The sequence below is a fragment of the Procambarus clarkii genome, chromosome 76 (genome assembly GCF_040958095.1).
Source record: "Procambarus clarkii isolate CNS0578487 chromosome 76, FALCON_Pclarkii_2.0, whole genome shotgun sequence".
NCBI classification, from domain to species: Eukaryota; Metazoa; Arthropoda; class Malacostraca; order Decapoda; family Cambaridae; genus Procambarus; species Procambarus clarkii.
In genome coordinates, this window is record NC_091225.1 from 3,159,132 (window position 1) to 3,173,813 (window position 14,682).

The window sequence follows — 14,682 nt, forward strand, 5'->3', positions numbered from 1 at the left end:
AATCGGGACTTGCATAGTAGGCCGAGAAGTGCATTCTGGCTACTAGGTACGACATATATATATATATATATATATATATATATATATATATATATATATATATATATATATATATATATATATATATATATATATACATATATATTATTAAATATGACCGAAAAAGTGAAAATGTAATAAGTTTTACGAAACGCGCTCGTGTCGCGTCAGACTAGAAATAAAAATGAATTTTGGAGAATTGATTTTTGATTTACCTCCAACAGTGAAAAGAAATGTACGAAAGATTGAGAAAATTCGTTTTAGAATTATTAATCTTACTTTTTCGGTCATATTTAATAATATATGTCTACAGGAAAGACTGCTACCAAAATATACTAATATATATATATATATATATATATATATATATATATATATATATATATATATATATATAAATTTATATATATATAATATATATATATATATATATATATATATATATATATATATATATATAAATATATATAAATATATATATCATATATATATATATATATATATATATATATATATATAAATATATATAAATAGATACATATATATACATATATATATATATATATATATATATATATATATATATATATATATATATATATATATATATATATAAATATATATAAATATATATATCATATATATATATATATATAAATATATATAAATAGATACAACTGAAAACTCACACCCCAGAAGTGACTCGAACCCATACTCCCACAACTGGTATGTACAGGGACGCCTTAATCCGCTTGACCATCACGACCGGACATAAGGAAGTGATAGCCGGGGCTATATGAACCACTTCCCCGCCGGCACTCGGATGGTAATCTTGGGCATAGCATTTTATCAAATCACCTCATTCTTTGGGGCACACGTGAGGAACACAAATGCAAACAAGCCTGAATGGTCCCCAGGACTATATACAACTGAAAACTCACACCCCAGAAGTGACTCGAACCCATACTCCCACAACTGGTATGTACAGGGACGCCTTAATCCGCTTGACCATCACGACCGGACATAAGGAAGTGATAGCCGGGGCTATATGAACCACTTCCCCGCCGGCACTCGGATGGTTATCTTGGGCATAGCATTTTATCAAATCACCTCATTCTTTGGGGCACACGTGAGGAACACAAATGCAAACAAGCCTGAATGGTCCCCAGGACTATATACAACTGAAAACTCACACCCCAGAAGTGACTCGAACCCATACTCCCACAACTGTTATGTACAGGGACGCCTTAATCCGCTTGACCATCACGACCGGACATAAGGAAGTGATAGCCGGGGCTATATGAACCACTTCCCCGCCGGCACTCGGATGGTAATCTTGGGCATAGCATTTTATCAAATCACCTCATTCTTTGGGGCACACGTGAGGAACACAAATGCAAACAAGCCTGAATGGTCCCCAGGACTATATACAACTGAAAACTCACACCCCAGAAGTGACTCGAACCCATACTCCCACAACTGGTATGTACAGGGACGCCTTAATCCGCTTGACCATCACGACCGGACATAAGGAAGTGATAGCCGGGGCTATATGAACCACTTCCCCGCCGGCACTCGGATGGTAATCTTGGGCATAGCATTTTATCAAATCACCTCATTCTTTGGGGCACACGTGAGGAACACAAATGCAAACAAGCCTGAATGGTCCCCAGGACTATATACAACTGAAAACTCACACCCCAGAAGTGACTCGAACCCATACTCCCACAACTGGTATGTACAGGGACGCCTTAATCCGCTTGACCATCACGACCGGACATAAGGAAGTGATAGCCGGGGCTATATGAACCACTTCCCCGCCGGCACTCGGATGGTAATCTTGGGCATAGCATTTTATCAAATCACCTCATTCTTTGGGGCACACGTGAGGAACACAAATGCAAACAAGCCTGAATGGTCCCCAGGACTATATACAACTGAAAACTCACACCCCAGAAGTGACTCGAACCCATACTCCCACAACTGGTATGCACAGGGACGCCTTAATCCGCTTGACCATCACGACCGGACATAAGGAAGTGACAGCCTGGGCTATATGAACCACTTCCCCGCCGGCACTCGGATGGTAATCTTGGGCATAGCATTTTATCAAATCACCTCATTCTTTGGGGCACACGTGAGGAACACAAATGCAAACAAGCCTGAATGGTCCCCAGGACTATATACAACTGAAAACTCACACCCCAGAAGTGACTCGAACCCATACTCCCACAACTGGTATGTACAGGGACGCCTTAATCCGCTTGACCATCACGACCGGACATAAGGAAGTGATAGCCGGGGCTATATGAACCACTTCCCCGCCGGCACTCGGATGGTAATCTTATGTCCGGTCGTGATGGTCAAGCGGATTAAGGCGTCCCTGTACATACCAGTTGTGGGAGTATGGGTTCGAGTCACTTCTGGGGTGTGAGTTTTCAGTTGTATATAGTCCTGGGGACCATTCAGGCTTGTTTGCATTTGTGTTCCTCACGTGTGCCCCAAAGAATGAGGTGATTTGATAAAATGCTATGCCCAAGATTACCATCCGAGTGCCGGCGGGGAAGTGGTTCATATAGCCCCGGCTATCACTTCCTTATGTCCGGTCGTGATGGTCAAGCGGATTAAGGCGTCCCTGTACATACCAGTTGTGGGAGTATGGGTTCGAGTCACTTCTGGGGTGTGAGTTTTCAGTTGTATATAGTCCTGGGGACCATTCAGGCTTGTTTGCATTTGTGTTCCTCACGTGTGCCCCAAAGAATGAGGTGATTTGATAAAATGCTATGCCCAAGATTACCATCCGAGTGCCGGCGGGGAAGTGGTTCATATAGCCCAGGCTATCACTTCCTTATGTCCGGTCGTGATGGTCAAGCGGATTAAGGCGTCCCTGTGCATACCAGTTGTGGGAGTATGGGTTCGAGTCACTTCTGGGGTGTGAGTTTTCAGTTGTATATAGTCCTGGGGACCATTCAGGCTTGTTTGCATTTGTGTTCCTCACGTGTGCCCCAAAGAATGAGGTGATTTGATAAAATGCTATGCCCAAGATTACCATCCGAGTGCCGGCGGGGAAGTGGTTCATATAGCCCCGGCTATCACTTCCTTATGTCCGGTCGTGATGGTCAAGCGGATTAAGGCGTCCCTGTACATACCAGTTGTGGGAGTATGGGTTCGAGTCACTTCTGGGGTGTGAGTTTTCAGTTGTATATAGTCCTGGGGACCATTCAGGCTTGTTTGCATTTGTGTTCCTCACGTGTGCCCCAAAGAATGAGGTGATTTGATAAAATGCTATGCCCAAGATTACCATCCGAGTGCCGGCGGGGAAGTGGTTCATATAGCCCCGGCTATCACTTCCTTATGTCCGGTCGTGATGGTCAAGCGGATTAAGGCGTCCCTGTACATACCAGTTGTGGGAGTATGGGTTCGAGTCACTTCTGGGGTGTGAGTTTTCAGTTGTATATAGTCCTGGGGAAAATTCAGGCTTGTTTGCATTTGAGTTCCTCACGTGTGCCCCAAAGAATGAGGTGATTTGATAAAATGCTATGCCCAAGATTACCATCCGAGTGCCGGCGGGGAAGTGGTTCATATAGCCCCGGCTATCACTTCCTTATGTCCGGTCGTGATGGTCAAGCGGATTAAGGCGTCCCTGTACATACCAGTTGTGGGAGTATGGGTTCGAGTCACTTCTGGGGTGTGAGTTTTCAGTTGTATATAGTCCTGGGGACCATTCAGGCTTGTTTGCATTTGTGTTCCTCACGTGTGCCCCAAAGAATGAGGTGATTTGATAAAATGCTATGCCCAAGATTACCATCCGAGTGCCGGCGGGGAAGTGGTTCATATAGCCCCGGCTATCACTTCCTTATGTCCGGTCGTGATGGTCAAGCGGATTAAGGCGTCCCTGTACATACCAGTTGTGGGAGTATGGGTTCGAGTAACTTCTGGGGTGTGAGTTTTCAGTTGTATATAGTCCTGGGGACCATTCAGGCTTGTTTGCATTTGTGTTCCTCACGTGTGCCCCAAAGAATGAGGTGATTTGATAAAATGCTATGCCCAAGATTACCATCCGAGTGCCGGCGGGGAAGTGGTTCATATAGCCCCGGCTATCACTTCCTTATGTCCGGTCGTGATGGTCAAGCGGATTAAGGCGTCCCTGTACATACCAGTTGTGGGAGTATGGGTTCGAGTCACTTCTGGGGTGTGAGTTTTCAGTTGTATATAGTCCTGGGGACCATTCAGGCTTGTTTGCATTTGTGTTCCTCACGTGTGCCCCAAAGAATGAGGTGATTTGATAAAATGCTAAGCCCAAGATTACCATCCGAGTGCCGGTGGGGAAGTGGTTCATATAGCCCCGGCTATCACTTCCTTATGTCCGGTCGTGATGGTCAAGCGGATTAAGGCGTCCCTGTACATACCAGTTGTGGGAGTATGGCTTCGAGTCACTTCTGGGGTGTGAGTTTTCAGTTGTATATAGTCCTGGGGACCATTCAGGCTTGTTTGCATAAATAGATACATATATATACATATATATATATATATATATATATATATATATATATATATATATATATATATATATATATATATATATATATATATATATATATATATATATATATATATATATATATGTGTAGACATATATTATTAAATATGACCGAAAAAGTAAGATTAATAATTCTAACACGAATTTTACGTATCATCGAGCCATCGAGCAAAAAGTCTTAGTCGACATGAACTTGAAACCGGCCATATACTGCAGGTATGTTGACAACATTTTTACACAGGTACCTGATGTCAGACATCTGCAGGAGCTGAAGGAGGCATTTGAGCAGAGTTCCGTGCTGCGTTTCACTTACGAGATGGAAAAGGATGGGAAGCTGCCCTTTTTAGATGTAACAGTCATGGAAAAGAGCGGAGGTTTCCACACTGCAGTCTACACTAAGGAAACGAACATAGGAATGTGCCTAAATGCCAACAGCGACTGCCCAGACAGGTACAAGAGGAGTGTTGTTAACGCATATGTCGACCGTGCTCTCAGCCACAGCTCAGAATGGAAGCAAGTCGACGAAGAACTCTGTAGGGTAAGGCAGGTCCTAGTCAACAACGGCTTCTCCAATGGTTTCGTCGAAGACATCATAAGAAGGAAAGTGAAACGCCATGCAACCTCTGAAGAGACAACCAACACAACACCTATACCCCCTATTAGACTATTTTACAGGAACTTCTTTTCCACAGCTCATAAAACGGAGGAAAGGGTCCTGAAAGATATTGTTAATAGAAACGTTATCCCTACAGACAAAAATCAGAGGATACAACTGACGATTTACTATAAAACCAGAAAAGCGGCCAGCCTACTCATGAGAAACTCTCCAGACACAAAGCAGAACGCTTTAAAAGAGACCAACGTCGTCTATGCCTTCAAATGCCCACTTGGGGACTGTAAGCTCCAAAAAACCCAGTATATAGGCAAGACAACAACATCTCTTTCTAGTCGTTTAACGATGCATAAGCAACAGGGCTCCATTAAGGAACATATAATCTCTTCCCACAACCAAACCATCGCCAGAGAAATCCTAGTAAACAACACAGAAATCATCGATAGATACAGCGATAGCAGACGGCTTGATGTTTGTGAGGCCCTGCACATTAAGAAGTCAACACCAGCAATCAACAGCCAATTAATGCACAACTATATTCTACCCACCTCAAGACTCCGCTCCAATATAGAAGCATCAAGAAATATGGACCAATAGGCTTTCTACAATCACTTCCATTTCAATACCCATTGTTTCGTGTTCTGTCTTGTGTTGATGAAATTAATACCCTATTAAATACCACATCACCCCATCCACCTCACTCAAAAGTAGATATAAACAAATCAGAGATATGAAGTTCTATTCAGTTGTGTATGTGTAAAGTCTTTGAAAATGTAATAAGTTTTACGAAACGAGCTCAAGTGTCGCGTCATACAAGAAATAAAAATGAATTTGGGAGAATTGATTTTTGAATTACCTCCAACAGTGAAAAGAAATGTACGAAAGATTGAGAAAATTCGTGTTAGAATTATTAATCTTACTTTTTCGGTCATATTTAATAATATATGTCTACAGGAAAGACTGCTACCAAAATATACTAATATATATATATATATATATATATATATATATATATATATATATATATATATATATATATATATATATATATATATATATATATATATATATATATATTTATATTCACATTCCATTATATAATGAAGCTAAATATGCGAATAGTTCTGCTGACAGAGTTTACATTTAGTCAAAACTACATCAGCAGATGTTATAAACTGCCAGAGGAACTTGTAGCCGAGCCTAAGCCTAGCAGTGGTAACATCAAGTGGTCTGCTAACCTTATTGGATGACCCATAGGCGTGCGGTACTTCCTACATAATAGAATGATGATAAATGGAGGAACTGGTGTGAATTTTCCTTTGTCTTAAGTCTATGAGATTTTGTTGATGTTCCCGGAATATTACTGCCCTTAGGCTGCTCAAAGGCAGTCCAAGTTGGTAATCAATTCCCTTTTTACGAGCAAAAATCTTGGCCAACTCATCAGTTCTATCATGCATTCGGAAACCAATATGGGAACGAATCAACGGGAGACAAACTCTGACTCTATTATTAATTATTTCATTATATCTGTGTCTAGCTTCAGACACAAGCACGTCACAGCTCCCTTGCTATCCTCTTCTTATTCCTATTACTATCTCCTTCGGTGGTTTTAATAGGAGCTGCCTCGTATGGGCCAATAGGCCTGCTGCAGTTCTCATTACTACTATCCCCTACACCTGACTTTCCTCCTCAGCTCTCTCTTGCCTATTTAATGCCTGTCCCTACCTGTCCTCATCACAATCGACTTGAGAATGGTCCAGGACGGACCGAAACGTCGTCGTCCCTTCAATTTCTAGTGTGTGGTCTGGTCAACATATTTCAGCCACGTTATTGTGACTCATCGCCTGCATTATCTGCCTGTTGAATTAATATTAGTAAATGGTGTCGGATTTTCCGACACCTGATGTTGCTAATTTTAATCTCCTGTAGCCAACTCAAACGGCTTTAGGGTTTCCAGACACCAGCTAGGACACAAACACTAGCCACCCAGCCAATGTACTGACAACCCAACATACCACATACCCAAACAAACGACACACACATATGCCAACCCATGGTGGACAGGCCACCAAACTTTCAAACCTCCTCTCTCTTCATACCCACATCCTCTTCCAGAATTTCACCTCCGCATCCTCTACGTCCCCCATCCTTTCCAAACCCTTTGGACATCAAAGCAAAAAAGCGAACTCTATGGTCAATTGAAAACACATTTCAGACGTCAAAGAGCTTATTGTTATTACAAAAGGAACCAATCGAACTTAAGGAGAGGCATGGGGATCGACTCCAACCACTCTATGACACTTGTCATACAGTCACAATTCACCGTGGAAAGTTGTGTGAGGCTAACCATCACCGTCTGGCATCCAACCTTAAACAAACATATTTTCCATTATAGATACAGATAGTCAAATATCAATGCACAATGGGACATGCCTTCCACTGGCATTTCCTCAATGGTCTCAATGTCCATTTTACTATTTGTGAAAACTAGGCCAAATCTTACTGGTTGGTCTCTCCTTCTCCATGTTTTTTCACTAACATGTTGTGTTAGGAAGTTTCTTTCTGCAACTACTACCAGTTTTGCTCTCCATGTTTCTTATCCTCCTCTCAGATCTATTGATTCCTAGTCAGCATCCCCATTATTGAAATTTTAGAACTACTAGTTTTTCTCTCAATCTAAGGGATAATTCAGCCACACTTTGTATGATATTATGCAAGCTGTGATTGCATTCTCGTATTCATGTCTGGTTTCTTATGATTCTCTGGAGGATTGAAAATCATTGTCACAACCACTTTTTATACTTCACAGAAATTATTTCTGCAACTGTTTGCATTATTGGTGTCATCCTCAAAATTTATCTCTTTCAGTCTCCAGTCTCTTTTAACCAGCAGTGCCATTCCCTCTCCTTCTCCTCTCTTCTTTCTTTCTCTTCTTGCTGTCTATTTTCTGGTTAATGTTGTATTAGAGATAATTTCAGATATTTTAGTTTCTACTATTGCTATTATATCATGATGTTTCACTCGTTTTTTTATTTCATTTCATCTGACTTGTTTGACATTCCATCAACATTTGTGTACTAGATTTTTAGGTTTCTCGCTTGTTTCTCTGCTGGGAAGTGGTGTGGGTTCCTTCTCCCTTTTTGCCCACTTCTCTCTTCCTCCAGACCTGTAGTTTCATTCTCTCCCTAACTCTTCCTTGTTCTTTCCCTGCATTATTCTAATTTTCTCTTCATTTCATCTTTATTCAATTCAAATTCAAGATATATCTTTCTGTAGTTGTATATTTCTCAGGTTACCTTCATATTTCATCAGGATTCTTGGTGCCATCTCATCTATAAATACCCGTTTTATTGGTCAAACCCTCTGGTGTTTCCGAGCTCTTCCGTAAGAACCCAGTCCGTAAACGTCTACTAGGTCTCTCTCAGCCTAGTATAGGCATAGTAAGTCAAAGATGTTTGGCTCATTATTTTTCTTTTTTGGCAAGCATTCTATCTTTGTTTCTTCTGTTGCCTATCAGAGGTCTTGACTAATAAGTGTTCAATCTTTTTGAATATCCTTCTTGTCTGCTCTTTTTTGGGGGTTGGGTATTTGCAGAACAACAACCACCATTTTTTTCTCACTGTCGGAAACCTTACCTTGAGGTGCTTCCGGGGCTTAGCGTCCCCGCGGCCCGGTCGTCAACCAGGCCTCCTGGTTGCCGGACTGTTGGACGCGGCTGCTCGCAGCCTGACGTAACCCGATACCATTTAATACGATAGGCAGATAATATTACTGCTGGTTTGTATAAATAAATTCACTCATAGAAGATAGCAGTGGAATTTTCCTCATTAGAAAACGGGGTTATCATTGCCACGTCGCTATTAAATTCACCGGCTATATTATTGGGAAACATTCTTAATACAGCAGTCTCTGGACTGTAAACATCATGAAAACATTTCCCTTGAACCAACTTAATTATCAGTACCAAAATCGAATAAATGTAGGCCCTCTAACCACTTTTGACATCCGGAGAACAAGGGATGCGAGTGTGAGGGAGGCCTCAGTAGTCAGCCATTGTTAATTTTATCAAGAACGTCTCGAGTAAAGCTCACTTAAAGTTCTACAGTAACTCCCTTGGACGAAGTGTTATGAGAAGTTAAGTGCTTTCATTATCAACACACAGTCAACATCTTCAAATAAGGGAAATGTCCAATTACGAAATTTTATCTAGTCATTCCTGGCCAGCAATGTTAGGTAGATAGGATTATTCCGGTTAGAACACGAATCGAGACACAAACCAGGGTGAGCAATATTCTCATCTCTTTATTTAAATTGGCAATATTTCCTCTGGTACTGCTGTCCTTTTAGGATTCCTGCTATTATTTGTGAGTGCCCTTTGACAAGTAGAACAGAAGAGGAACAAGAATTAACTAGTTACCTAGCATCAGTTGCGGCCAGTCACCCAGGAGGAGTTATCGCCTGGAGGGTTCATTCTTGTTCATAACTGGTTGACTAGGTCCACATTTCCTTACAGATAAAGATAAGCTGTAGTTAGTTTAAGTTACCTATGTAGTCTAATACTGTAGTGAATGTCTACTAATCAATAATTTTTAATTGAAAGATTATATTTGAAAATAATTTAATAAACCCCCCAATAATGTGTAAAGAAATCGATTTGTGGGAATTTTAAGAAATACAGTCCACTTGAACCAAACAGTTTATTATCGAAAAATATAAATTAACGTAAAATATAAATTCATATAAATTAAATCAATATAAATCTCATAGCTCAATTCCCCACACTCAGCTATCTTATTTTTTCTGGACTACTATTTCAAGCGTACCTATTTTCAGAGTTCAGTCCCTCTAATTTGTCATCTATGGTTTTATCCTCTCCTGACTTTGTTTGTCATTAAGAGTTGACTCTTTTACTAAGTTTTCCACACTTGTTTCAACTTAAAAAGTTCTCTCACATCTGTCAATACTCTCTGCTAATAGGTTCTTCCAGTGGGTACCCATATATTCCCATTTATCCGTAAGTTTCGTCTCCGTTTCTGCCTGCTGTTTTTGCATTCTATCTCCTTGGGGTGGACGGTAGAGCGACGGTCTAGCTTCATGCAGGTCAGCGTTCAATATCGGACCGTCCAAGAAGTTGACGACCATTTCTTCCCCCTTCTCATACTAAATCCTTATCCTGACCCCTTCCCAGTGCAATATAGTCGTAATGGTTTGGCGCTTTCTTCAGATAATTCCCTCTCTCTTTGTCTTTAGGTATTGTTTAACTTCTTTGCCTAATACTTCGGCTCTGAGTTTCTGTAAAAAACACTCTAAAAATTTCTGGTACTGTAGTACGTCTCCCATATTTATTATTTTCTCACATTTAATACTTATTTCGTCTATTTCCGACAGTGTTCTCTTATATCCTCTGGCTCTTTTTTTCAATATTTTTTCTGATTCTAACTTCTGCTTTTGCCCCCTTGCATAGCTCTCGACTCTTGGTGATACCACGCTTTTCTTCCTCTCCCCGTCAGCCTCTACATGGTCAGCCTTCTTGCGACCCTCCACCACCACGCCTCTCCTCGCCATGCTGTGGAGCCTCATTACAATATTGCTGCTCATTTTCTTAAACCATAAAGCGGCTGTGTGTATGGTGCTGCATTTATGATTTATTTGTATTTACTATGTGTACTTGTAGGATCGAGCTGTTAGCTCTTGGACCCCTGCCTTTTTACCTGTCAGTTGTCTGCTCGTGTGCGTGCGGACAACATTAACACAATGGTATACAGTAAACATATATACCCTCTCCCATGCGCATATCCATTGACATTTCCTCTCATCTTACGGAACCTGTAAGCTTATTTCTCATGTGCATAGGAAATAGGCTTACAGGTTCCGGAAGATGAGAGAAAATGTCAGCACTGTGGAGAAATGCCTGACAGACCACTGGAACATTATCTAACACTGTGCACAGTTACAAACACATTAAGATTTGAACTTAGATTCAACAGAGCAGAAGAAGTTGTGGGACAAAACACGTGGGACAAAATCTTACTGAAGCAATCATACGAGTCATAAATACTCATACTCCGCCCAAGTAAAACAGAAACAAGCAACACTTAGTGGGCCAGCCAGAGGCTTAGGGTCCGTGCAGGAATATCCCTGCAAAAAAAAAATATATCCATTACATTTCATGCCATGACAAACAAGTGAAATAATCTGTCAGATATTGCATGTACCTGAGAGCACACACAACCTGTCATCCTGGGGCCAGATTCACGAAAGCACTTACGCAAGCACTTACGAACCTGTACATCTTTTCTCAATCTTTGGTGGCTTTGTTTCCAATTATTAAACAGGTAATGAGCTTCGAAGCACCAGGAGGCTGTTTATAATAATAACAACAGGTGAATGGGAGGTTTTCATGCTTGTAAACTGTTTTTTAAATGTAACCAAAGCCGTCAAAGATTGAGGAAAGATGCACACGTTCGTAAGTGCTTGCGTAAGTGCTTTCGTGAATCCGGCTCCTGAATAAGCCAACAAAAAAATTGTTCAAATATACACAACCACCAGAGGGCTTCATAATCGCCGCTAGTTTGTTGACGAGAGTTGCTTTCCAGCTGCAATAGTGTTTTAGGCGTCCGGCCACACAGTATAAGACTCCAATAAATGTATCATGCTTCCTTATATAGATAAATTATAAACTTGGTAAATCAACGTCACAAGAAAGATGTTAAGGTTTCCTGTGATTACTTACAGAGGGTGGGTGCACCTGGAGCTGCCGTGAAGTACAGACGTGTCGTACGGCCTCTGGTAGTTTGGGGTGTTTGCCGTTTTTCGTCGCCAGGGGGTGTGGGTGTCCCCACCCTCCCTGCAGTTGCTGCTTGGCTGGTGGTGATGTCGCACGCTTGCGATGGGGGTCCGTCTCCCTCCTGTGTTGAGAGTAAACTCCGTGGGACTGGAGTTTACGGGCCGTGTTGGCTATCCTGTAGTTGAGCTTGTCATGTGTGACATGCTCCGTGTCTCGGTCGACGACGTCTACGGAATTGAGCTGGTAACTGCTCACCGGGTTATTATCAAGTTGGCGGGGGGGGGGGGGGGGGAGATGTATCGTGCTTTACTCCGCCGTTACGAGGGGCGTTCCTTGTCGCTGCCGGATGGTGCCGGCTCTGTGACCATTACAGATCGTAGTGGTGCCCTGACCTACGTGAGTGTGCACGGGGCGCCCTTGGAGTTTCCCGAAGTTCTACTCCGGCGTTACTTCCAGCAATTTGGCGCGGTCGTCAGTGTGCGGGCGAACACACTGTCCTCAGGGAGGTATAAGGGTATGCGGACGAACATTCGTACCCTTGGGATGCGCCTGAGATCTGATATCCCTGCTTCAGTCCGGCTTCTGGGGTACTACGTCCGGGTTTACTATGCCCGGCAACCCCGTACCTGCTTTTGGTGTGGCCTGTTGGGGCATCAGGCTGCCGGGTGCTCGGAAGCTGCTGTCGCTCCTGTGAACCTGTTCCAGGAGGATGATTTCCCGCCGCTCCCTGTTGGGGTAGATTCCATGAGCGAGGATGTTGACGTCCCGTTGGCTGCTGCGGCTCCCCCTGCATCGCCCGGCAGTCCTCCTGATGGTGCGGTTCCTCCTCCGGGTGTTCCGGTGCCGTCGGCTGATCTTCCTGCCCCTGTCGCTGTCACAGCTGCTCCCGGGGGGTCTTCCAGATGGTCTCTGCGTGTCGTCGACGTCTTCGTCTTCCTCGTCTCCTGCTGCTGCATCTGGCCCTGCGCCTTCGCCGGGTGTTTCGGCTGAGCTGGGTGCTGGGGGGGCTGCGGAGCGTCCTGTTGTGTGCGGCCCGGTTCCCCCTGCAGTTGAGGCTGCTGCCGTCATGAGACGGGCATCGGTTCAAACGGCTTGTGAAGTCCGTGGTTCCGGGTCAGCCTCTGGCTCTGAGGATGTGCGGCCGGAGCCCAATCGGTCCCGGCGATCTTCTACTGCTTGGGCTGATGTGGGGATTTCGACTTCGGTGGGTCTTCAGGCGATGATGTGGTGGATCCGGGTGCTTCGCGATGTCAATGGTGGTTGCTGACGTCCATGTGCCTGTTGATGACGACGATTGTTCATATGATTCACCTCATGTTCTTTCTTCTGCAGAAGGTTCTCCGCAGTGGGGGGTGGTCGCTCCTACGGACGTAGGTGGTGAGGGTGCTGGTGCGGGCCGCGACCTTTTGTTGTTGCTGAAGAAGGATGTTCGGCGTGGGGGGCCCCTGCAGGTGACACGTCCGGTGGTTGCCGCGGAGCCCTGTGGAACTGCCAAGGAGGCTGCGAGTGCGCTGCCCGTTGCCCGGCCCCGTGGGGGAAAGCCCCTACCAATCGTCTTGGCCTCCGGCGTAGCGTATGATAGGAAGAATAACCCTTTGTCGTTTTACTTTGTTGACCGCGAGCAGCCTGTTCCGTGGTGCCCCTCGACCGTCTGGGTTCCGCAGGCTCGGTGTTTTGTTGTGGGTGTGCCGGACTTGAAGCCTGATCCTCGTACGGCCCATGCTCACCCTGTTCCGAACAACATCATGTTGCTTTGGGAGGCGTATTGTATTCGTTTCCCGGCATCGGAGTGGCCGGAAAAGTATGAGCAATCTGAGTAGTTTGTGTGATTGCTGTGTGTCTAGTGTATGCATGGGACCTGTGGTATGTTCTGCTATGCGTTTTATTTCTTGTGTGCCCTTCAGGCCAGTGTTATTTTTTTAGTTTTCTCAATGTCCCTGTTTATTGTGTTCCTTACATGTTTTAACATACTTTGCGTGTAGCTATCCCATTTACTGCTTCTCTGTTCCTTTGATTCTGTTGTAATATGTGCCCCTCTGGCACATATTACATGTTTGCCCTAGTGTGTTCTGTGCTTGTGCCTCTCCTTTTATTTCTTGCCCTGCAAGTGGTTAGTTGTGCATGTTATTGTTTGTGTTGTTATTGTGCCATGTATGGCTTATGTTTCTGTTTCTTGGCTTGTTGTATATTTTATGATTTTATAATTTTGTATTTTTGTTTGTCTTTTTTTGTTATTTGTTCTCCTTATGCTTTCCCTGTGTGTTATGATGTTTGTTTTGTTTTGTGTTTTATTGTGTTTTGTGTACTGCTAGCCTGTTTAAACTATTTTATCTTGTGTTCTGTTGGTTTGCTGTTTTTGTACTGTGCTGTCGGTCCTTTTGGCCGGTGTTTTTTTGTTTTGCTTATATTGTTTATCCCCCTCCCCTTCCGGCCCGTTGGCGTCGTGAGGGGGCTTGGTGGACGGCTGCCGGAGTGTGATGCTCTGTTGGGCAGTCCTCTGTCCTTTTCTGGCCTTGCTCTCCTGCTGCTGTCTTCTCCAATTGTGCCGGATCGCTTTTCCTTTTCCTTATGTTTCGTTTTTCTCCCCCCTCTTCTCCTATCTGCTTGTCGTTTCCTGCCGACCTTTTGCTTGTTTTGGATTCTTTCTTTGGACTTCTTCTATTTTGACGCCCGGGTGCTTGAGGAGGCATACTCTTGCACCCG

At 43.4% G+C, this 14,682-nt stretch overlaps 1 protein-coding gene across 4 annotated transcripts in view; it reads left to right on the top strand.

Moving 5' to 3' along the window:
* Nucleotides 1-14,682, top strand: part of LOC123771516 (probable glutamate receptor) — a 135,719-nt gene that overhangs the window by 23,201 nt on the left and 97,836 nt on the right. The window contains exon 1 of one of the 4 annotated variants that reach the window (XM_069313814.1): nt 11,876-12,222. The exons of the other annotated variants lie outside the window; for them this stretch is intronic. The gene's annotated coding sequence lies outside the window, so the exon portion shown is untranslated. Of the gene's footprint in view, nt 1-11,875; nt 12,223-14,682 lie in introns of those variants that run through there. 4 annotated transcript variants of the gene reach the window in all.